The 26460-nt window shown below is 46.1% G+C and overlaps 1 protein-coding gene and 1 long non-coding RNA gene across 11 annotated transcripts in view; one reads left to right on the top strand and one right to left on the bottom strand.

Moving 5' to 3' along the window:
• MACF1 (microtubule actin crosslinking factor 1) overlaps positions 1-26460 on the bottom strand; it is a 519073-nt gene that overhangs the window by 390489 nt on the left and 102124 nt on the right. The gene's annotated exons all lie outside the window — the stretch shown is intronic.
• Positions 1-26460, top strand: part of LOC142291569 (uncharacterized) — an 86916-nt gene that overhangs the window by 11223 nt on the left and 49233 nt on the right. For both annotated transcript variants that reach the window (XR_012750510.1, XR_012750509.1), the window contains exon 2: positions 17752-17894. This is a non-coding gene — a long non-coding RNA (uncharacterized LOC142291569). The remainder of the gene's footprint in view (positions 1-17751; positions 17895-26460) is intronic.

The raw sequence follows: 26460 nt of genomic DNA, 5'->3' as shown, positions 1-26460 counted from the left end.
CAAAAAAAACGCACAAAAACGCAGCATCAAAAAAACGCAGTGTGTGAACTTAGCCTAACTTAGGGTCTGGTCACCCATTCTGCCCAAAGTATAGTTATTTTGTCCTGTAGAATGGTGGACATCAAAAATCCCACTACAGTAAAGGCACAGCCATTATTTTAGCTGCTGTGCCCCTAGGACAGAGCAAAATAACCCATACTGATTCACAGAACATCCTAAAACAGAGGAAATAATGCTTATTTATTAGGTAAACGTGTACGGGGACGGTCGTGAAAAGTTGGTTTAAATTAAATTTATTTTTTTATACCCTAGTGATAAGCGAGTGAAGTAAACATCTGTACTTGGATGTAATGAGAGGGTTAGGGGCGCTCCACAACTGCTAAAATATTGTATCATGGTGTAATATAAGGGTTCAGATTATTAGGGGGAAGAAATAGTCAATATGTCCATCAGTCTGATTAGTAGTTTTCTTTCTACAGCACATTACTATAATGTAAGGGGAAAACAGCCTACATGTTTCCATTATAAAACAGTACTTTCTAGCACTGACATAACTGAAGCCTGTTACTGCTGAGGAGCGCCTTCGTCCTTATCGCACAGGGACACCTTGTGTTGCCGTGTATGTCACAGCACGTGACAGAGGACACCAGAGAGGCCATACCACAAACAGGAGAGAAAGTAAGACGCCCACAGTACCAGCCACATAGAAAGAAGAAGCAACATGTGAACATGACGCAGACAAAAATAGAGGACACTGCTCACACCAGTGCACAAATAAGTGACAGACACCAGAAAGTCCACAGAGCTCCCAAATATTAAGCCTTCAGATAGGCACAATATAAATTAGTAGAGGATAAGTACTAGCTCCCCTATCAACCATGCACACAAAAATGGCCACAGATAAAAAGAAGGCCTGCACACAGGATATATCTACAAGAAGGGGAGGGAGAAAGGGAAAATAGACTTGTAATTGAAAATATGACAGCTGACTAAAGCTATCAGTATTTAATGCAAAGAAAAGCAAAAGACCAACATGTCAGACAGCAACACATAAAGCCACCAGAGGGTCAGGCAGTAGGAGCACATGAAGCCACCAGAGGGTCAGGCAGTAGGAGCACATGAAGCCACCAGAGGGTCAGGCAGTAGGAGCACATGAAGCCACCAGAGGGTCAGGCAGTAGGAGCACATGAAGCCACCAGAGGGTCAGAAAGTAGGAACACATGAGGCCACCAGAGGGTCAGGCAGTAGGAGCAAATGAAGCCACCAGAGGGTCAGGCAGTAGGAGCAAATGAAGCCACCAGAGGGTCAGGCAGTAGGAACACCAGAGAGTCAGACAAAAGAAACACCAGAGGATCAGACAATAGGAACACGTGAAGCCACCTGAGGGTCAGACAGTAGGAGCACATGAAGCCACCAGAAAGTCAGGCAGTAGGAGCACATGAAGCCACCAGAGGGTCAGGCAGTAGGAGCACATGAAGCCACCAGAGGGTCAGGCAGTAGGAGCACATGAAGCCACCAGAGGGTCAGGCAGTAGGAGCACATGAAGCCACCAGAGGGTCAGGCAGTAGGAGCACATGAAGCCACCAGAGGGTCAGGCAGTAGGAGCACATGAAGCCAAGAGGGTCAGACAGTAGGAACACCAGAGAGTCAGACAATAGGAACACGTGAAGCCACCTGAGGGTCAGACAGTAGGAACACCAGAGGGTCAGACAATAGGAACACCAGAGGGTCAGACAATACGAACACCAGAGGGTCAGACAATACGAACACCAGAGGGTCAGACAATAGGAACACCAGAGGGTCAGACAATAGGAACACCAGAGGGTCAGACAATAGGAACACCAGAGGGTCAGACAATAGGAACACCAGAGGGTCAGACAATAGGAACACCAGAGGGTCAGACAATAGGAACACGTGAAGCCACCAGAGGGTCAGACAGTAGGAACACCAGAGGGTCAGACAATAGGAACACATGAGGCTACCAGAGGGTCAGACAGTAGGAACAAATGAGACCACCAGAGGGTCAGACAATAGGAACACATGAGGCCACCAGAGGGTCAGACAGTAGGAACAAATGAGACCACCAGAAAGTCAAACAATAGGAACACATGAAGCCGTCAGAAAATAGGAGCACATGAAGCCACCAGAGGGTCAAATCGTAGGAACACATGAGGCCACCAGAGGGTCAGACAATAGGAGTACATTGAATACACCAGTCAAAACAGTAGGAACACATGAAGCAGTCAGAGTAAAAGCACATGACGCCACTAGAGAGTCAGACAGTAGGAACACATAAGGCCACCAGAGCGTCAGATAGTACAGTCGGAATACACCGAATGCACCTGAAGGTCAATCATTAAGATCACATGAAGCCACCAGAGGGTCAGACAATAGGAACACACAGAGCCACCAGGGAGCCATACAGTGATAGCTCATAAACCCACAAGAGGGTCAGATAGTAGAAGCACATGAAGCCACCAGAGTGTCAAGCAGTTGAAAAACATAGAGCCACCAAGTGGTCAGACAGTAGGAACATGTGAAGCCACCAGAGAGCTAGACAGTAGGAGCACATAAAGCCAAGAGGGTCAGAAAAAGAGGCAGACAGAGCTGCTAGAAGGTGGGGGTATGGGAATGAGAGTAAGTGCTACCTCATAAAGCAACCAGAGGGTCAGATAGTATGAGAATATGAAGCCATGGGGAAGGGAATTAAAGTGGTAGCCCATAAAGCCACCAAAAGATCACACAGTAGGAGCACACAGAGGCACCCAAGGGTGAGAAAGTGGAAGTAAATGAGAGACAAACAGTTATCACAGGGTCAGATGGTAGAAGAACAGACAGAAAAGGTCAGCAAGTGGGAGTACATACAGCCATCACAGTCAGGCTGCCACTATAGGGTAAGAGAGTTGAAGCACACAAAGTCACCAAAGATTCAAACAGAAGGCGCAAATAGAACCTTCCTAGGGGCAGAAGGGTGAGCACACAGAGCCACCAGAGGGTCAGATAGTGGGAGCACACAGAGCCACCAGAGGGTCAGATAGTGGGAGCACACAGAGCCACCAGAGGGTCAGATAGTGTGAGCACACAGAGCCACCAGAGGGTCAGATAGTGGGAGCACACAGAGCCACCAGAGGGTCAGATAGTGGGAGCACACAGAGCCACCAGAGGGTCAGATAGTGTGAGCACATAAAGGCACCAGAGGGTCAGATAGTGTGAGCACACAGAGCCACCAGAGGGTCAGATAGTGGGAGCACACAGAGCCACCAGAGGGTCAGATAGTGGGAGCACACAGAGCCACCAGAGGGTCAGATAGTGGGAGCACACAGAGCCACCAGAGGGTCAGATAGTGGGAGCACACAGAGCCACCAGAGGGTCAGATAGTGGGAGCACACAGAGCCACCAGAGGGTCAGATAGTGGGAGCACACAGAGCCACCAGAGGGTCAGATAGTGGGAGCACACAGAGCCACCAGAGGGTCAGATAGTGGGAGCACACAGAGCCACCAGAGGGTCAGATAGTGTGAGCACACAGAGCCACCAGAGGGTCAGATAGTGGAGCACACAGAGCCACCAGAGGGTCAGATAGTGTGAGCACACAGAGCCACCAGAGGGTCAGATAGTGGGAGCACATAAAGGCACCAGAGGGTCAGATAGTGGGAGCACACAGCCACCAGAGGGTCAGATAGTGGGAGCACACAGCCACCAGAGGGTCAGATAGTGGGAGCACACAGCCACCAGAGGGTCAGATAGTGGGAGCACACAGAGCCACCAGAGGGTCAGATAGTGGGAGCACATAAAGGCACCAGAGGGTCAGATAGTGGGAGCACACAGCCACCAGAGGGTCAGATAGTGGGAGCACATAAAGGCACCAGAGGGTCAGATAGTGGGAGCACACAGAGCCACCAGAGGGTCAGATAGTGTGAGCACATAAAGGCACCAGAGGGTCAGATAGTGGGAGCACACAGCCACCAGAGGGTCAGATAGTGGGAGCACACAGCCACCAGAGGGTCAGATAGTGGGAGCACATAAAGGCACCAGAGGGTCAGATAGTGGGAGCACACAGAGCCACCAGAGGGTCAGATAGTGTGAGCACATAAAGGCACCAGAGGGTCAGATAGTGGGAGCACACAGCCACCAGAGGGTCAGATAGTGGGAGCACACAGCCACCAGAGGGTCAGATAGTGGGAGCACACAGAGCCACCAGAGGGTCAGATAGTGGGAGCACATAAAGGCACCAGAGGGTCAGATAGTGGGAGCACACAGCCACCAGAGGGTCAGATAGTGGGAGCACATAAAGGCACCAGAGGGTCAGATAGTGGGAGCACAGAGCCACCAGAGGGTCAGATAGTGTGAGCACACAGAGCCACCAGAGGGTCAGATAGTGTGAGCACACAGAGCCACCAGAGGGTCAGATAGTGTGAGCACACAGAGCCAGAGGGTCAGATAGTGGGAGCACACAGAGCCACCAGAGGGTCAGATAGTGTGAGCACACAGAGCCACCAGAGGGTCAGATAGTGTGAGCACACAGAGCCACCAGAGGGTCAGATAGTGGGAGCACATAAAGGCACCAGAGGGTCAGATAGTGTGAGCACACAGAGCCACCAGAGGGTCAGATAGTGGGAGCACACAGAGCCACCAGAGGGTCAGATAGTGGGAGCACACAGAGCCACCAGAGGGTCAGATAGTGGGAGCACATAAAGGCACCAGAGGGTCAGATAGTGGGAGCACACAGAGCCACCAGAGGGTCAGATAGTGGGAGCACACAGAGCCACCAGAGGGTCAGATAGTGGGAGCACACAGAGCCACCAGAGGGTCAGATAGTGGGAGCACACAGAGCCACCAGAGGGTCAGATAGTGGGAGCACATAAAGGCACCAGAGGGTCAGATAGTGGGAGCACACAGAGCCACCAGAGGGTCAGATAGTGGGAGCACACAGAGCCACCAGAGGGTCAGATAGTGGGAGCACACAGAGCCACCAGAGGGTCAGATAGTGGGAGCACACAGAGCCACCAGAGGGTCAGATAGTGGGAGCACACAGAGCCACCAGAGGGTCAGATAGTGGGAGCACATAAAGGCACCAGAGGGTCAGATAGTGGGAGCACACAGAGCCACCAGAGGGTCAGATAGTGGGAGCACACAGAGCCACCAGAGGGTCAGATAGTGGGAGCACACAGAGCCACCAGTGGGTCAGATAGTGTGAGCACATAAAGGCACCAGAGGGTCAGATAGTGTGAGCACACAGAGCCACCAGAAGGTCAGATAGTGGGAGCACACAGAGCCACCAGTGGGTCAGATAGTGTGAGCACATAAAGGCACCAGAGGGTCAGATAGTGTGAGCACACAGAGCCACCAGAGGGTCAGATAGTGGGAGCACATAAAGGCACCAGAGGGTCAGATAGTGGGAGCACACAGAGCCACCAGAGGGTCAGATAGTGGGAGCACATAAAGGCACCAGAGGGTCAGATAGTGGGAGCACATAAAGGCACCAGAGGGTCAGATAGTGGGAGCACATAAAGGCACCAGAGGGTCAGATAGTGGGAGCACACAGAGCCACCAGAGGGTCAGATAGTGGGAGCACACAGAGCCACCAGAGGGTCAGATAGTGGGAGCACACAGAGCCACCAGAGGGTCAGATAGTGGGAGCACACAGAGCCACCAGAGGGTCAGATAGTGGGAGCACACAGAGCCACCAGAGGGTCAGATAGTGGGAGCACATAAAGGCACCAGAGGGTCAGATAGTGGGAGCACACAGAGCCACCAGAGGGTCAGATAGTGGGAGCACACAGAGCCACCAGAGGGTCAGATAGTGGGAGCACACAGAGCCACCAGTGGGTCAGATAGTGTGAGCACATAAAGGCACCAGAGGGTCAGATAGTGTGAGCACACAGAGCCACCAGAAGGTCAGATAGTGGGAGCACACAGAGCCACCAGTGGGTCAGATAGTGTGAGCACATAAAGGCACCAGAGGGTCAGATAGTGTGAGCACACAGAGCCACCAGAGGGTCAGATAGTGGGAGCACATAAAGGCACCAGAGGGTCAGATAGTGGGAGCACACAGAGCCACCAGAGGGTCAGATAGTGGGAGCACATAAAGGCACCAGAGGGTCAGATAGTGGGAGCACATAAAGGCACCAGAGGGTCAGATAGTGGGAGCACACAGAGCCACCAGAGGGTCAGATAGTGGGAGCACACAGAGCCACCAGAGGGTCAGATAGTGGGAGCACACAGAGCCACCAGAGGGTCAGATAGTGGGAGCACACAGAGCCACCAGAGGGTCAGATAGTGGGAGCACACAGAGCCACCAGAGGGACAGATAGTGGGAGCACATAAAGGCACCAGAGGGACAGATAGTGGGAGCACATAAAGGCACCGGAGGGTCAGATGGCTGCAAAATATGGAACCACCGCAGGATTAAACAGGAAGAGCTACATAGAGACAGATAGTGGGAGCAAATAGAAGCAATAGTACTAACAAAAGATAGGAAACATTGAATAATGGTAGCTGGTTGTGAAAGAAGATTATTCATACACAAGAATATTGTACATTAGTAGGTAGTAATTAAAAACCTTCCACAATCAATGAAGAATCAAATATGAGGTATAAACAAAGTGTATGTATACATGACACGACATGCAATAACGAGAATGCACACTGCTATGGGGCCACAGAAGCTGCACAGAATGGAGCATGCAGTCACGGTAATAATATTCTGTAAATTATAGCCACAGTTTGTTGTATTAGACACATCTTTAATTTCTTAGTGGTGTTACTTTGGGTTGACCCTGTAACACACAGCAGCCATTACCTCAGCTCTCAGGATGCCTTTTATAAGAACAAGCAGAGATTTAACAAAAGGGAAAATAGCAGACATCGGCCAGCTCAGGAAAGTTAGATGATACAGCCACAGATGACACACGAGACCCCGGAGAACTGACAGACGGCATGAAAGCTGCATAGTAGTACAGCCGGATATATTGTTCTGCAGGCAGGACCTTGCTATATCTATAGGTAAGGTAGACGTCACCTGAGGTCACGCTGACTGACGCGCTCGTTATGCTATACCATTACTTGGGAGGAGAAGACAACACTGATAATTCAGTTATCAATCAATAAACTAAAGCAAAACTAGCTGAAACAATCCACTTTTTGTTAAATTATGACGATTACACCTAGCTTTGATGCATGCAGCCATATTTGTGTTGTAGATGCAGAACCTAGTGTATCCCCGCATGTACCCCAGGTTTAGGTGCTCCATGCGCCATCGGGTGACTTATGTGTGGACGTATTCTCCCATGGAAGCACTGTTTCCAGAGGAGAACTGCTCTGTGTGTTCTGCACAGCGGTGCACGGAGGCTGTACGCCTATATAACAGGGCAGGGGTCAGCAACCTGCAGCATTCCAGCTGGCTGTCAGGCTATGCTGGGAGACGTAGCTTCAGAACAGCTGGAATGCTGCAGGCTGCTGACCCCTGTATTGGGAATCATATAGTGTATATACATGACCTGTACAAATGAGCCCTAAAAAACATGGAATAAAACAGAGAAGCTTGTAATAAGCAGAACATGCAGAAATCTTTGGAGAATAATTCCTTCCAGAAACATACAGCCCTCTATGGAGAATACCTATAGGGTGCTGTTATATGTACATACCTTTCAGCTTGTTTAGGTCCTGTAGAAACTTCCTGTAGTTCGAGATACTCATGGTCATCACCAGTAGAAGAATGCACTGGACATTCGGAGAGAACCTGCACCTATGTCACCCAGAGGTAAATGATCCCTGTACAGTCAGCGGTGTGCTCCAACCCCCACACTATGCAAACACACGGCCACTGTGCACCGCAGGTCACACAAAGACTTCAGCGATGATGGGGGCAAAAATATGCTCCAAGTAACTCTACGACAGATCGAGATCAAAGTCAAACTTTTACAGCTTGAACTTTACACTAACAAGGTATATAACTATACCTAGCCCTAGTCTACATAACTAAGCACGTCCGATATCCAGGGAGCATCCCAGCATTAAGAACGAGAGGACCAAGTGAAATATCGGGAGGAAACGGTCCACACATGTCATAGCAGAACACAAGTGCGGCTGGGAGATTGGGTTTCCTCACCTGCTCCCGGACAGCTGGCAGATTCAGGAGAGATGCTAACAGTGAAAGACGAGGATTATACTATAGACGGGTATGTATATGATCCCCAAAGAGCCGCCCTCCCAAATGCTACAAGAGCTCAAATACTAGAAGTCTATAGAAATAAGCCTCATGAAGTGATACAAAGAATGAAATTAGGCTTCAGATACAGGTCTGAGAACGTTACATCCATACCATGCCTGATGAAGGGACCGGAGATGTCTCGAAAGCTTGCTTTGTAACATCACTTTATTTTATTTTAGTTAGCCATTAAAAGGTATCACAAGATTATAATTGTGTTCCTCTCACTGAGAACATTCAATAATAAATAATCCATCACAAAGGTTTGGTTAGAAATCCAATTTCAGTGAAGGTGTCTCCTTAGAAAGGAGCATCATGTAGAAGATGGACACACAGCAGAACGCAGACAGACCCCACAATTAATAGAGACCCTCTGCTTCTGCTTACGTCATTTATACAATGGATTGTTTTTTTATATTAACTACGTTTGCCTGTTCCTAATAAAACAAGCAAAGAGAATATCAAAGAACACCTGAGAATGAATCCTAAAGTGGAGATGGCCTTTATAAAATAAAACAAAAAAACATGAATTGATTTGTATAAGAATTAATATTGGGGGGGGGGATTCCTAAATATCTCCACCATCAAAACAGGATAAATCACCCATTAATGTGCCCCAAACTACATAGATCAGTACAGTTAAATATACCATAGACTAGGCCTAATCTCCAACATACCTGCCTCTAACGCCATTAGCATTACACAGTAGAAAATCAGCTTTCTCCACTATAGAACCACCAGTACAATCCCTTACAAATGGCTGGGACTTTGTGCACACTGTGTCCAAGCCCTGCGTTCATGTGTATTGGTAAAACATATACATTGGGCGCCATTCACCCAACAGGACAAAAGAAAAGCCTTTAGTGCTCTATCGGGCTGGTAAATACAGTAGTAGGTCGGAAAATATAAAGGAATTTTCCACAATTTGATATACCATTGCTTCTAGCAAGAATACAGTGCCTAATGGAGCCGAGCGGGCTGCAATATGTTTCCTTCTACTTACATGAATGGGAGTTACCGCATAGTGCGAGCCACTCGGCTGTTTCTGAACGCTTCTGTGCACGGGATACAGATAGATATTTCTGTAGCAGTCATGAATAGCTTAGATGGGACACGTTGCCTTTTTTTTGTGACCACAAAGGTGCAGCGTTTTTGTGCATTTTTGGCCGCTAAAAAAAAAAAAAAAAAAAACCGCACTAGCGGTAAAAAACATAAAAACCGCATGCATTTTTGCGCGTTTTTTGCCGTGTTTTTTCCAATGCATTCCATGGGTGAAAAACACTGGCAAAACGCAGAAAGAATTGACATTTTGTATCTTTGTGGTAACCACAAAAACGCACCTAAAACAAAAAACTGCACTCTGCACACAGCAAAAATGAAAACTCATAGACTTTGCTGGGGAAGGAAAGTCATGCAGTTTTAAGAAAAAACGCGAAAAACGCGCAAAAACGCCACGAAAAACACACCATGCGCACATAGCCTAACTCTGTAAAGGGAACCTGTCAGGTCCAATATCCACCCAGAACCACAAGCAGTTCTGGGTGTAGATTACTAATCCCTGCCTAACCGTCCCTGTATACACTAGCATAGATAAAGAGATATTTCGAAAAAAGTATTTCCAAAGATATTTTATGGTATATTTCTGAGCGAGTGGACTAGTCCCCTGGGCGTTGGTTCTCTTACTAGTCGCCCCCATTAGCATGTTAGTGCGCCCCTGTGGGTGTGCTAACATGGTAATAAATACTCAGCGTCACAGGATGATATCACTCACCTCTCTGGCACCATCGCGTCTGACGGTGAATTTTGGCTCAGTGCGTATGATCCTGGAGTTTCTGTCATGCGCACTATGAAACTGGGTGTACGCATCCTGGCTTCAAACTGAAGTAGTGCGCATGACCGAACCTCCGGGTTCATGCGCACGGAGCCGAAATCCAGTGTTGGACGCGATGGCGGCGTAGAGGTGAGTGAGATCATACTGTGACGCTGCACATTCATTAGCAAGTTAGCACGCCCACATGGGTATACTAACATGCTAATGGAGCTGACTATTAAGGGAAGCAACGCCCAGGGGACTAGTCCCTGCGCTCATTAGCATATGGTAAACGATCTTTAGAAATACATTTTCTAAAGATCCCTTTATCTATGCTACTGTATACAGGGACGGTTAGGCAGGGATTAGCAGTATACACCCAGAACTGCTCGTGGTTCTGGCTGCATATTAGACCTGACAGGTTCCCTATAAGACGTACTGGGAGAAACTCGGTCTCATGCTGTAGTTGCCATCAGTAACCCAGAGTGTATGCTATTACATTCAAGGACATCCAGAAACAGTGGTTAATGTTTTAATCTTTGGTGTCTGGGGCAGTAGAGAGGGACTGTCAGAACCCCTGGGGGTTAATGCCAGGATCCTTGGAGGTCTAGGACATTGAGGTGGTCTATGACCATAAAAAGGTACATTTAAGAAGCCTGTCAGGAGTCAGTAAAGAAAGTAATATTTTCTAATTAATTCCAATAATTAACCACCTCTCCAGGCTAAAGAAGAAAGCCAATAACGGACCTTCAGATTCCTATTTGTTCCGTTCACTGATGGTGGGGATGAGTGAAGGAGAGGAGAGAGTATGCAGCAGCTATAACTCTACAGCTGGTCAGCAGCTCTTCTCTTGGTCAGCCAAGCACAACACTTATGGAAAATTCTGCCTGACTGGCCATGGTTGTGCAAAAGCCGTCCATCCCCAAGTGATGTCCCCAGTGGTCTGATATTGATCACCTATCCAAAAATAGGCCAGAAATTTTCCCAAATATCCAGTTATGTAGGAGAGACGTTTTTAAAAAGCCATTCGCATGTATTATTCTCTACTTTGTTTCCAATGCGAAAAACCGGTAACAAATGTATCACGTCTGACTGTGGACTAAATAATGTGGCTCAAGCTTTAGTGGCATCTAATAATCTTGCTCTCGTGTGTCCAAAAATTCTATAAATACAAATGTAGGTTTCTGTATTAAGGGTATAATGGCTATAATGTGAAGGGTGGGAATGGTGTAGTTTCAAGAAAAATGCAAAACCACTACTTTCATTACATTTATTAATATGAGAAGCGAATAATGATAGAATAAAGTTTCCTAGGCTGCGGCTACACTGTGACATGTCGCATGACCGTTCTCAAACAAGTCGCGGACGACTTGCTTTGAAGTCTATGGCAAGTGTGTTGTGTGCAACTTGCCACCAGCAAAAAAAAATTTACACTTGGAAATATAAGAATAACAGAGTCATAGTGTGTCACACGCAACGCAACACCATAAGGAATGATTACATCCACTGCTGCAATGTGTCGCTGTGATTTCAGGGTGACCCTAGCCTAAATGAAAAGTTCGGGACAGCATTGCAATATTCCATAATAATCCACTATTCAGAGTAGCTGCAAAATATCTACTTTTCCTAACACCTCATAAACTTGGTTTAGTTTCCCCAAGAAAACCACTAAAATGGTGCTAATGGTGTAGTTTTAAACCAGGGGTCAGGAACCTTTTTGGCTAAGAGAGCCGTAAACGCCACATATTTTGAAATATAATTCCGCGAGAGCCGTACAATATGTTTAAAGGGCCATTGACAGATCATTCGCTCCAATGTTCACTTAGTACAGCAAGGAATGCTCCTCCCTGCTGTATAAAGCCACAACTGGACTGAAACAATGGTAATTAGCAGTAAAAAAATCAAATAAATAACTTACATTGTGAACTTGCGATGCATGACATCAGTCCAGCAGTCTGGCTTCTTCTTTTTCCTGCGCATGACTGGAAGCTGGCATTCTTCCCACCTGATGTTGAGAGAATGCCAGCTTTGAGGCATTCGCAGAAGAAAGAAGCTGGAATATTGGACATGTCACACAACGCATTGTCAGTTATGTCAATTATCTATTTTATTATTTTACAGCGAATTATTGTTTAGGTCCAGCGGTGGCTTAGTGCAGCAGATAGGAACACTCCTTTGTGTACTAAGTGACCGCTGGAGCAATTGTATCTGTCAGTGGCCCAGACACCCTGCTTCCCATACAGCCTGCACCCCCCATATCACACACACACACTGCTCCCCATACAGCCTGCACCCCCCATATCCCACACACACACTGCTCCCCATACAGCCTGCACCCCCCATATCACACACACACACTGCTCCCCATACAGCCTGCACCCCCCATATCACACACACACACTGCTCCCCATACAGCCTGCACCCCCCATATCCCACACACACACTGCTCCCCATACAGCCTGCACCCCCCATATCACACACACACACTGCTCCCCATACAGCCTGCACCCCCCATATCCCACACACACACTGCTCCCCATACAGCCTGCACCCCCCATATCACACACACACACTGCTCCCCATACAGCCTGCACCCCCCATATCCCACACACACACACTGCTTCCCATACAGCCTGCACCCCCCAGATCTCACACACTACACCCCCATATGTCACATACCCTGCTTCCCATACAGCCTGCACCCCCCCATATCACACACACACACACTGCTCCCCATACAGCCTGCACCCCCCATATCCCACACACTACACCCCCATATGTCGCATACCCTGCTCCCCATACAGCCTGCACCCCCATATCACACACACTACACCCCCATATCTCACACACCCTGCTTCCCATACAGCCTACACCCCCATATCTCTCACACCCTGCTTCCCATACAGCCTGCACCCCCCATATCACACACACACACACACACTGCTCCCCATACGGCCTGCACCCCCCATATCCCACACACACACACACTGCTTCCCATACAGCCTGCACCCCCCAGATCTCACACACTACACCCCCATATGTCACATACCCTGCTTCCCATACAGCCTGCACCCCCCATATCACACACAATACACCCCCATATCTCACACACCCTGCTCACATATCTCACCCTGCCTGTACCCCAACTTACCCCTCTCAAACACTCTGCACCCCTTCACATGCTTCTGTCACAGTCTGCAGCCCTCATATGCCCCTCACCCTGCAGCCCCCCCTCATGTCCCCTCTTTTCTTATTACCAGTCATCATGTGTCCATTATCTCCTTCAGGATTCAGTATCTTGCTTTCTGCCCGGCCTCCTGTGTCTCCTCCCACATAGTCACATGGGCGTGACATCATCGCAGGTCCTGCAGGATGGAGATTCCGTCTGCTGTGCAGGTCAGGACTAGCACTCCTGCAGCGACAGACACGGCTGGTGGCCTCTCCAGGTCAGGGGCCCCTCTACTGACACTGGGCTCCCCTGACTCACAGTTCGGCCACTACACAGCAGCACTACACATAGACGCAGAGCGGCTGCCGGGCCCCTATGTGTACTAGTGCCGCTGTGTAGTGGCCGGCCTGTGAGTCAGGGGAGCCCAGTGTCAGTAGAGGGGCGGCTCACTTCTCGTTCCCCCGCTGATCTGGTCTCCTCGGCGCATCGTCCATTGCTGTCGCTCGCTGACCTCTCAGCAGGCGCGCAGTGATGACATCACCGCGCTCGCTGCAGAGCTGTCAGAAGAACGCCGACAGTCACAGCGGGGAGAATGATAAGAGAGGGAGCGCGCCGCTCACTCTCTCATCATTGCTCTCAATTGTATCGGCACCTGCGATGCCGATGCAATTGAAAGCTCGATCCTCGGCGGGGGGCGGTGACAGCGCGGCCACCGGGCCCCCCTGAGTAGCCGGGTGCTGGCGCCGGCCCTGATCCTTCCCATAGACAGGTAGGAGCCCTGTCTGCGAGCCAGATACGGCCATCAAAAGAGCCATATCTGGCTCGCGAGCCATAGGTTCCCGACCCCTGTTTTAAACACTCATCCTTGATGGCTGCATGTAGATGGGGCCTAGGGTGAGCATTAACCTATCATCTACCAATGTCCTTTTTTTGGGATGTCTAATCTTTTGCTTAAAATTCATTAAATTAAAATTAATTTATACATTACATTCATTAATTTTGCTTAAATTTCATTTTTATTTTTTTTCATTAAAAATCTGTCATTTAATAAAAAAAAAATGAAAATTTCTAATTTGGCAAGTAATGGGTTAATAACGTAAAACATAACCAGACATGTCGAATGATAAACTAGGATTCCACAAACAGCATAGTTTCCTGTAAATTCCCAGTACACAGAAGGGACGAGGCCGAAGGAGAAGTGGAGCCATGTTCCTTCTAGCCCTGTAAGACCACTGCATTATTGTATAGCTATATCTAGCCATCTAATTCACTCCTCAACATTGTAATACCAGCACGAAGAAGGAAAAGTCTTGGGATTATGGAAATCACAGGCTGGATAGACATGTTAATGATATGTAAATAAGGAAAAATGGAAGCTAAATGTTCAAAACATCTTGATTTATTGAGTATTCAGTATGAGTACCACACACTTAGGGGTACTTTGCACGTTGCGACATTGCTACTGCGATATCGTTGGGGTCAAATCGAAAGTGACGCACATCCGGTAACGACGTCGCAACGTGTAAAGCCTAGATGCGCCGATAAACGATCGCAAAAGCATCATAAATCGGTGATCTGTGTAGCGTCGGCCATTTCCATAATGTCGCACCAATAGGAGATACGATGTTGTTCCTCGTTCCTGCGGCAGCACACATCACTGTGTGTGAAGCCACAGGAGCGAGGAACATCTACCTGCCTCCACCGGCTATGCGGAAGGGAGAAGGTGGGCGGGATGTTTAGGTCCTGCTCATCTCCGCCCCTCCGCTTCTATTGGACGCCTGCCGTGTGACGTCGCTGACACGCCGCACAACCCGCCCCCTTAGGAAGGAGGCAGGTCGCCGGCCAGAGCGACGTCGCAGGGCAGGTAAGGGCGTGTGAAGCTGCTGTAGCGATAATGTTCACTACGGCAGCTATCACAAGATATCACAGCAGCGACGGGGGCGAGGACTATCGCGCTCGGCATCGCTAGCGATGTCGCATCGTGCAAAGTACCTCTTACACCTCTTGGCTGCTATCACTGATAAATGGCCGTGTCACTGGTATTGACACCAGATCACTCTAACGCCGAGCTGTTAGTGTACCTGGAATGAAGACTAGAGGGGTCCGGCTACTGTCACCCCACATAATAGTCCCGGAAAAAGCACCAGCACAATATTCCTCTCAATACGACATCTTCATGGCGTTGCCCACATGGTCTACAGAATATTCTGCAGCAATCACTGCATTCGAGACAAAAGCTGGACTCATCGCTGAGGAGGACAGACATTCATTCCAGTGTCAGGTTGGCCACGCCATGAAGTCATACCGGTGCTAGCCCCAGGATTTTGATGTGGGGTGGCATAATGTACGGTAGCCGGACACCACTAGTTACACTAACAACTCTGTGTTAAATTAATGAGTAACCAGAACTACAGTCATTTCTCCAAAGTGTCTCAGGAGCCATTTTTAAATAAAACAACGCGTTGTCACATGTTGCTCGTGCTACTGTAAGCAATCTGTGTGGCCTAAACATGCTACCATGGCCTGCAGCGTCCCCAGACTTGTCCCTCATTGGTCTCATCTGGAAAGTCATCAGTCAGTAAGTTGTAAACGAAGTTATCAGCAGATCTTGAGAATTTGTTTCTCCAAGTGAATTAGTGAATTCAGCAGAGCAGAACATTACTGTTCAATGCTTTCTCTGCTGCAGATCTAGCACTTATACAGAGTTCATGAATATGCTGGACTACCTGGCAGAGGGCCAAGTAGTCCTGTAATGATAATCTACTGCTGATTAAACAGGGATTTTATCAAAACTACATTAAGCAGCGCAGTAAGGCCTCTTTCACACATCAGTTTTTTGCCATCATTCACAATCCATTTTGTGACTCATGCGACGGATCCATCACAGATTGTGGAAAAACTGATGCGACGAATCCAGTAAAAAAAAAAAAACGGATCAGTCATAGCATTTTTTGTTCATGGGAAAGGTTGTTATTGAAAACATAAGAGAGAGGAGAGGTTTTTTTTCTGACCAGAAATGATTTTACACCTCATCTGAGCATCCTCGGTTAAAAAAAAACGATCCGTCACCAGAATCTGTCATGTGACGGATCCTGCGCCCATAGGCTTCTATTATAACAAACAACAGATCCATCACGGTCTGGTTTTTTCGACGCAGACAAAAAATGTTCATGTGGACGACGGCTCCATCGCTCGGACAAACATTTTACGACGGATCCGTCGCACGACGGATGAAACGTGAGACCATCTGTCGCTAATACAAGTCAATGAGAAAAAAAATGGATCCAGCGCTGGATCCTGTTTTTTTCAAAAATCGACGGATTGCGACTGATGGCAAAAAACTGATGTGTGAAAGGGGCCTAAGTGACATATCACTGAAATCAGGATCTCTACCCCTACGTTATGCTGCTCTCAGATTAGGTGTCAAAAATCAAGTGACAGATTCCCTTTAATACTCTCAATGACAGCATGCCAAGGTGTTAAAGTTAAGTGCATGTATTTCTGTCTGTGGGGCTCATTCTCAATACTGAATACATTGAAATATTCTGAATATGTTATTTCCATATATTATTTGCATATAACTTGTCTATCAATCCTGGGATTTCCATAATTTCATGCTTTTCCTTTGGTGTTACAGTTTCGCTTTTGAGAAGTGCATGTGTATTATACTGCTATATAAATTCTGCTCAAATATCAGGCAAAAATGCAGCAATACATGAATGGTGTCTTGGATTTTATGGCATGCAGTTGTTTCAAGTATTTGAAAATTACAAAGAGTTAAAACAAATTGAGCAGACACCAGAAATTCCAGTTGAGGGAGAGACTGAACAGCTGGGAATCTATAAACCAGTTGCTGGGTGTCCCACAACCAGTTGCCGAGCCAGTAAAACCAGTCCCCCAAAAAGCCATACCAAGGAAACCAGTCCATCAAAGCTGCACTGGCCCCTTCATTAGGAATATGTTAAGACCACTACCAGCCCAATCATTTCACCAGGACTCCTGACCAGGTCCTATTGTTTAGTCTCTTCATTCATTCCTAAAGAAACCCCAAAATCCAACTTCAGTCCCTGGATGTCAGAGGTGACAGACCTTCAGTACCAATTCCAGGATGACGTGGCACTATAGCAAATGGCAGAAGGGCTCCCCAATGAATAAAAGCACTCGTGCATGGGGACCTCTTCTCATCTACACCCTTCTGATTTATAGAAGTCAGGATCCATTCTGACAAAATGTGGAGGGCCTAAAAATTAATACATTATTAATAATTACCTGGCCTTACAGTGCTACACAGCACTGCTGGTCTACTACATGACAGCAACATACTGCCAGACATTATGCAGATGGTTGGGGGCCGCACAGAAGGGTACTGCGGGCCTTGTAAAGGCCATGGACAGAAGACTGTGCACCATAAGTAAATAAATTGTCCTCAAGAGTGGACAACCCCCTTAATTTACAGAAATATGCTACTTTGTGATAATATAAGATAGGACAGAGAAGGGGGTTAATGCCGCGCATCAGCCAAATGAAGACGTATAATGTTGATTAAGTATTCTTTTATTCCATAGGTCTACGCGTTTCGAGGTAAAACCTCTTCCTCAGGACCAATATATCAACAACAAGACTATCTTATATGCTCATCCACGTGGGGCTGCAGCAGACGCCATTATCTCATGCGCACTAGTGGTTGTGACTGTCACAACTAATCCAGGTGAGTGTATAATTCTCCAGGTATACCCCACTGACCTCTTTGGTGTTACACTATCAGCGCTCCTTATTTTCAGATCTATACATACTTTGTGATAATAGACAGAATCAAGCTTTTTTGGCTCTGAAGTTTGGACCACCTTCACATTAATGCCTGTGGATTTAGGATGGAATGTCATAATACCACCTATAGGTTTAATGAGTTGGTGTCTCCATATAGTCAAGCAAGTTTTCTTGGGAAAGATGCAACAAGGTTTTCAAGGATTTGGGCATCCTCTGCCATTCTTCCTTGCAGATCCTCTCCAGTTCCGTCAGGTTAGATGGTAAACGTTGGTGGACAGTCATTTTCAGGTCTCTCCAGAGATGCTCAATAGGGTTTAGGTCAGGGCTCTGGCTGGGCTAGTCAACAATAGTCACAGAGTTGTTCTGAAGCCACTCCTTTGTTATTCTAGCTGTGTGCTTAAGGTCATTGTCTTGTTGGAAGGTGAACCTTCGGCCAAATCTGAGGTCCAAAGCACTCTGGAAGCGGTTTTCTTCCACGATATCTCTGTACTTGGCCACATTCATCTTTCCTTCAATTGCAATCAGTTGCTCTGTCCCTGCAGCTGAGAAACACCCCCATAGCATGATGCTGCCACCACCATGTTTCACTGTTGGGATTGTATTGGGAAGGTGAGGAGCAGTGCCTGGTTTTCAATACACATACCACATAAAATTATCACCAAAAAGTTCTATCTCCGTCTCATCTGACCAGAGAATCTTATTTCTCATAGTCTGGGAGTCCTTCATGTGTTTTTTTGCAAACACTACGCGGGCTTTCATATGTCTTGCACTGAAGAGAGGCTTCCATCGGGCCACTCTGCCATAAAGGCCTGACTGGTGGAGGGCTGCAGTGATAGTTGACTTTGTAGAACTTTCTCCAATCTCCCTACTGCATCTCTGGAGCTCAGCCACAGTGATCTTTTGGTTCTTCTTTACCTCTCTTACCAAGGCTCTTCTCCCAAAATTGCTGTTTGGCTGGATGGCCAGATCTAGGAAGAGTTCTGGTGTTCCCAAACGTCTTCCATTTAAGGATTATGGAGTCCACTGTGCTCTTAAGAACCTTGAGTACTGCAGAAATTCTTTTGTAACCATGGCCAGATCTGTGCCTTGCCACAATTCTGTCTCTGAGCTCCTTGGGCAGTTCCTTTGACCTCATGATTCTCATTTGGTCTGACATGCACTGTGAGCTGTGAGGTCTTATATAGACAGGTGTGTGCTTTTCCAAATCAAGTCCTATCAGTATAATTAAAACACAGCTGAACTTCAATGAAGGAGTAGAACCATCTCAAGGAGGATCAGAAGGAAATGGAAAGCATGTGACTTAAATGTGAGGGTCTGAGCAAAGGGTCTGAATACTTATGACCATGTGATTTCAGTTTTTCTTGTTTGGTAAATTTCCAAAAATGTTTACATTTCTGGGGTTTTTTACTGTCAAGATGGGGTGCAGAGTGTACATTAATGAGAAAAAAAAAAAATGAATTTTTTTTAATTTACCAAATGGCTTGAATGAAACAAAGTGAAAAATGTAAAGGGGTCTGAATACTTTCTGTACCCACTGAGTATATATTTATAGTATGATAACATATTCAGACTTGCATGAGTTTATGAGCTAGTTAGATCAATAAACCAGAAAAAAGTACCATATTTTTCACTTTATAAGACGCACTTTTGTGCCCCCAAATTTTGGGGGAAAGTAGGGGGTGCGTCTTATAAGCCGAATATACAGGGTGTGTGTGTGTGTAATTATATATTATATATATATATATATATATATATATATATATATATATATATATATATATATATATATATATATATATATATATATATATACACACATATATATATACATACATACATACATACATACATATACATTATATATATATATATATATATATATATATATATATATATATATATATATATATATATATATATATATACACACACATACATACATACATACATATATATACGTACACATATTATATATATATATTATATATATATATATATATAATATATATATATAATATTATATATATATATATATATATACATATATACATATATATACACATACATACATACATACATACATACATACATACATACACACACACTGCAGGGTCCAGGGGAGGTGGGGGCGCTGCTGGGGGCAGGTGAACGCTGTGGCGGCAGCGTTTGATCTCCTGCTCCCGCTCATATAATGTGCACAGCCGCTGTCCATCTCTGGTGGTGCTGAAATCGCACCGCAGTGACGGGCTGGGGAAGCGGTGCATACTATATAAGCCTGTGCCCCCCTGTGATCGCACATGCCCCCCATGCTGCTACTCATTCTAAAATAAAAAAGCTTTACTTGCCCCCTCCAGCGTTTCTCCCCGGTGTCCCTGCTTCCACTGTGATCAGGCACGCACAGATCTCAGTGTGCTGTGCCGATCACATGACCGCACTGAGAACCAGGAAGTAGAGGAAGAGAAGCACGAGGGAGACAGGAGGGAGATAAACGCTGGAGGAGGTAAGGAAAGAGTGTTTTATTTTACTATGGGCAGCAGCCTGGGGGCGATATCTAACACAGGGGGACTTGTGCAATCTATATAGGGGCCATGGGCAGCACTATGGGGGCGATATCTAACACAGGGGGACTTGTGCGATCTATAGGGGCCATGGGCAGCACTATGGGGGCGATATCTAACACAGGGGGACTTGTGTGATCTATATAGGGGCCATGGGCAGCACTATGGGGGCGATATCTAACACAAGGGGACTTGTGCGATCTATATAGGGGCCATGGGCAGCACCATGGGGGCGATATCTAACACAGGGGAACTTGTGCGAGCTATAGGGGCCATGGGCAGCACTATGAGGGCGATATCTAACACAGGGGGACTTGTGCGATCTATAGGGGCCATGGGCAGCACAGGGGAATGTGTGCCATCACAAGGGGGCTATATTCAATATAAGGGGGCCATATCCAGATTAAGGGAAGCTAATTTTAGGATGGGGGGGCTATGACGGACATATACCCTATATGATTTGTTAGAGGGACACTGGCATTATAAGATGGACCCCATTTAACATTAAAAAAAAAATATTACCTTTTCCTTCACCAAATTTGGGGGTGCGTCTTATAAAGCGAAAAATACGGTGTATTACTTTTGGGATCTAAGAGAGTGAAGACCACAAAATAATATCCCTAAGCAATAACTTCTAATTCTCTATTAAAAAAGAAAAAAACAAAAACTAGACAAAATACACTCAAATGGATAAAAAGAGAGATGCACACATTAATAATTGGTTTAACAGGGCCAGAGGCCTAGAGAGTAGTAGGTCAATATTGAAGGTGTAATAATACATAAAAAATTGATTAAAACAACTGAAGTCCTCAGTGGTTGATACCTTTTAATGGCTAACTGAAAACATGGTAATAATAGCAAGCTTTCGAGACTATGCAGGTCTCTTCATCAGGTGCGCGCATCACCGCTGGATTGTGTAGCTAACATGCTAAGAGGACGGACTAGTTATGTATACATACAATGGCCACTTGGGTCCATAGAAAAAAGGCTGATTTAAAATATTGGGAAAATGTTAGAAAAAGCAGAATTGGATGAAGCTAGCAGAATTAAATTGTTCATTAAGCCCTTTTGGACTATGTGATTTCATCAAAAAAATTCACCAAAATGTTTTGGGGGACTTTAAGATGCACTCCCCCCACACACACAATTTGGGTTCAAAGTTGGGGGTGCGTCTTATAGTCCAGAGGTGCCTGGCTCGGTGAGAGGGGAGTAGCAGTGGTGGATCAGATCAGAGGAGCAGGGTCACTGCTGCAGGAAGCCGGCGATGGGAGCAAACATGTGTGCCCACTATTAAAGAAAACGAATATTTACCGTAAGTGCTCCACACGCCCATAATCCCACCCACCTTTCGGCACTAAGCCGATGGCGAGACATGGGAGGGATTATGACCATGGAGAGCAGTGAATATTACATTTCTTTAATAGCAAACCAACTGATTAATCCAGACGCCAGCTTACTGCAGTGATTGGGGAGAACATCTATTAAAGAAGATGAATATTCACTGCTCCCCATGCCCATAATCCCGGTTGTGAGGAGCAGTGAATATTCATTTAGGATTAGCCAGTAGCTGATGACGGCGTGTAACAAGGGGCGCATGGCAGTGTTGTCATGCACTGCCCTGCTTACATGCCGAAGTCAGCTGCTAGCATCATAAGAGGATGCCGTGCATCCGGGGGAGCGGATTAAAGTTGAGGTAGAATCGCTTGTTTTTTATTCATGTGGCATAATGGTAGGCATATATACCAGGATGGGGGGATATATATATACCCGGATAGGGAACATGGTGGGGACCATATATACACCACGCTGGGGTACATGTATACCAAGACTGGATCATGATGGAGATCATATATATCAGGATGGGAGACATATTTACCAAGATGGCCCCGTTATGAGGATCATACATACCAGGATTAGAGACATATATACCTGGAAGGGGTCCAGGATAGTGGACATACCCTCATAACAGTGTCAGCAGCAGATCCCCTCCATAACAGTACATCATAACATTTTTTTGCTTCAAATTTTGTTTTCAACATTTTCTACATCTAAAACCTAGATGTGCCTTATGGTCTGAAAAATACGGTAGTTTCTTGATAATTTTCTTATCCCAATCTCACTGTCTGATGGTGGAACAACCTCGATGTGGCAACAAAACGCCAATTACGAGTAAAAGTAATTACCAGGAAGTGAGCGGCCAGCCGCATATCTCACCCCGTGTTGATTACTCATGCATCTGAAGGTGGGAGAGAGAATCCGGCGGTGATTGGGCTCGGGGGGGGCGCATGATGTCACAAGTTGACGTGAGCCTTGGGAACACGAGAGCGGACATTGTGCTAGTACGAGAGTTGAGTATGTGTTTTTATTTTAATGGGGGGGGGGAAACATGAGGAATGAGAAAGGGTAGTCGAAGTAGTAGACAACTCCTTTAAGAATGCAACTGCATAGTTTCAGGTTTCCCATAGAAGCTTATAGCGAAAAAACAGCACAGTGGCATGAGCTTTCATGAACTACATCCACTTTGCTAGAATTGTAAAACGCAGATTTTCTGCACGCAAAGAAACCCGCAGCATTCATGCTATGTGGCAACACGGCCTCATATCGGTCTTTATTTGTCCCTCATAAGGCAACGTACTGGGCCTCATGTATCAACATGCTTTTAGAAGAAGGAAAAAAAAATAACATATCGTATTCTTGACAAAAAACATAAAAAGGAAAAAAAAAAATAAATTTCAGTTTTCAAACTAATCGCAGGTTTTTATTGACAAGACACATTTGATACATGAAACCCAAATTTACCAGCACACTGATACATTACTTGTAAGTCAGCGCGCATGTATCTCTTAATACAATGTGGTGACAATACAAGGCCTAGTATAACACAGTGAAGCAATAGAAGGGGTTATACAGTACATGTGCCACTATGGTTACAGCATAACAATTTTTCACCCTCCTGGTTAGTTTCAGAGAACTGGATAAAATATTACATAAAAGAAGGTTTTATCAGATCTCGCAATGAGCGAAACATCTTTGGGTATGTGAACACAATGTCTATGTTAGGCAAGTTCTGCTCAGAAACCAACTTAAAAAAAATGCTCAAAAGAAACATTTTTTACATTTCTATGTAAAAATGACTAGATGATAATATGTTCAGTTTTTTGAGCATCTTTTAACCACTTCACATTTCCAAAGATGTAAAAGTGAACCTGTCAGGTCCAATATGCACCCAGAACAAATAGCCGTTCTGGGTGTATATTGCCAATTCCTGCCTAACCGTCCCTGTATACACTAGAATAGATAAAGGGAGGTTTAGAAAAAGGATTTCTAAAGATCCTTTTTCTTATGCTAATGAGCGAAGGACTAGTCACAAGAGTGGTATTATCCCCCAACTAGCCACCCACAGGGGTGTACTAACATGCTGATCAATTCAGTATCACCAGTGGTGACGCGCGCACCTGTGTTCGCTGTGACTGCGCTTCTGAATGCCGGGCACTTCCGGTCATGCCCAGGAGACCTCTTTGAAGCCGGAAGACGTACACCCGGCTTCATACTGCGCATGACCGGAAGTGCTTGGCATTCAGAAGCGCGGTCATAGCGAACACAGGTACGCGCGTCACCGCTGGATTGATTAGCATGTTAGTACACCTCTGTGGGCGTGGTAACATGCTAACAGGACGGACTAGTTGGGGGATACAACACTCTTGGGACTAGTCCCTTTGCTCATTAGCATAAGATAAAAGATCTTTAGAACTACATTTTCAAAAGATCTCTTTATCTATGTTAGAGTATACAGGGACAGTTAGGCAGGGATTAGCAATATGCACCCAGAACTGCTCATGGTTCTGAGTGCATATTGCACCTGACAGGTGCCCTTTAAGAGGCCAAAAGAAGTGACCTGACAAGGCAGCTTCTGTTCTGAAGACGCTCTGCAGTCAATGGGAAGGATCAAAAGGTCCCTCTGAAAGACGCCTGTTTGTCTTCATGAGCATTTTGCCAGCACTTTGCTTCAAAAACGGCTAGAGATTTCTTCGCTGAGAGTGAAGTTGAAAAAAAAAGTTCGAAACACGTCTGGAAAAAAGACGGCTAAAAACACTGGAAAGAATAATGGCAATGCCCCCCCTCCCCTCCCAAAAAAAACAAAAACAAAAAAAAAAACTACGACAAGAGACGCCTCAGGAAAAAACCTCTGGTGTTTCCTGAAGGGTCATTCTCTTGAAAAGCTTGGTTGTGTGCATACAGCCTTGTAATCCCATAGCTGTGTACAGGCAGCTTCCCTTCCTGTGTACAATGGTTTCCTTACACCGGTTCTATTTTCTGATATACAGGATATGACAAGTCCCTGCAACATGCCTGAGATTATGCTGTCCCGCAGACAACTGCTCTGGCAGCTGTCCATGTGAGCGCCAGCAACATCCGGGAACTGGAAAAGTCCCCATCAAAAAGGCACCTACCTGAAAAAGAACTACAGACTCCTTCCCTACCAGTCCTTAGTGTAACGTCCGTATTCCTGATTGGAAATAACCCGTTTTACGTAAATAGAATTTGGGACAGTTACCCCTGCACCGCATGCCAGTTAAAAGGGTATTTCTTCTCGAATAGCTGGCTACAGGAATATAACAGGTTAAACAATTCCTTTAACGCAAGAATTAAAACCTGGAAAATGCAAACATACAGTAAGACTGAAAATATTTGCCTCCAGGAAACTGAATTGCTTCCATGATCCAGCACATAGGCAGCAGTAACTGCAGGAAGTGCCGACATGAGGATATAGAACATGACGGCAAACAATACGCACGGCTGCAAATACATGACGCTATAGAAGATCAGACAAACCACGAAAACATTCTTTAGTATTCCTTAACATAGTAGACTGGACCATTCGCTATACACACACACACACACATATATATACACATACATACACACACACACACACACATATATAGCTAAAAATGTAGTATTCTTATAATTGTTTAATGGTTTTAAAATGACAAACAACATAAGAAACAGTTTTAATAGATGAGTCTAATGTTTAATGATGTCCATGGCTTCTAATGAAAGAAGGCCATGAATAGAGCAAAGTTAAGTAAAAATATGCTGATGCTGTGATGTGGCCCAATGCTGTGATGTGCCCCCATCATGGTGCAGCCATCATCCTGACATGTGACCCCAACCTGCGGGATAAGGGCGCTTTGACACTTGCGTTCAGCGCAATCCGCCGCTATGGAGAATAGCACAGTCCATTAACGCACTGCGCTATTCTCCATAGACTTGTATTGATGACATACTGTAATGCAAGTGTCTGCGTTGCATCCGCTGGACGACGCAGAGTCGTTATTTTGATGCAGCGTCGGGCGGAGGGAACGCTACATGTAGCGTTTTTTGGGTCGTTAAAATAACGCACATTGACAGATTCCGTTGGAATCCGCCAAGGTGTCTAATGATTGTCTATGTTGGCGGATTCCGCCACTATGCGCCAAGTGGCAAAATCCGCTGACAAATTCCATCATGTTCTACTGAGCATGCTCAGCATGTCCAGCATAACTATCTGAATCGTTTAAAATCACTCCTGGTCTCTCTCTCTCCCCCCTCTCTCACACTCACCGATCACGGGCGCGGCACTGCACGGCTGTCACAAAGCTCCGGTGGCTTTTCCTCTTTTGAAAATGCCGGCCGCTCATTATTCAATCTCGTATTCCCTGCTCCCCCCCACCGGCGCCTATGATTGGTTGCAGTCAGACACGCCCCCATGCTGAGTGACAGCTGTCTCACTGCAACCAATCACAGCCGCCGGTGGGCAAGTCTATATCATGCAGTAAAATGAATAAATAAATAAATTTAAAAAAAAAAACAACACGACGTGCGGTTCCCCCCAATTTTGATACCAGCCAAGATAAAGCCACATGGCTGAAGGCTGGTATTCTCAGGAAGGGGAGCCCCACATTATGT

The sequence above is a fragment of the Anomaloglossus baeobatrachus genome, chromosome 2 (assembly GCF_048569485.1).
Source record: "Anomaloglossus baeobatrachus isolate aAnoBae1 chromosome 2, aAnoBae1.hap1, whole genome shotgun sequence".
NCBI lineage: Eukaryota > Metazoa > Chordata > Amphibia > Anura > Aromobatidae > Anomaloglossus > Anomaloglossus baeobatrachus.
The sequence above is the reverse complement of the archived record's forward strand: the minus strand, read 5'-3'. Positions and strand labels throughout refer to the sequence as shown.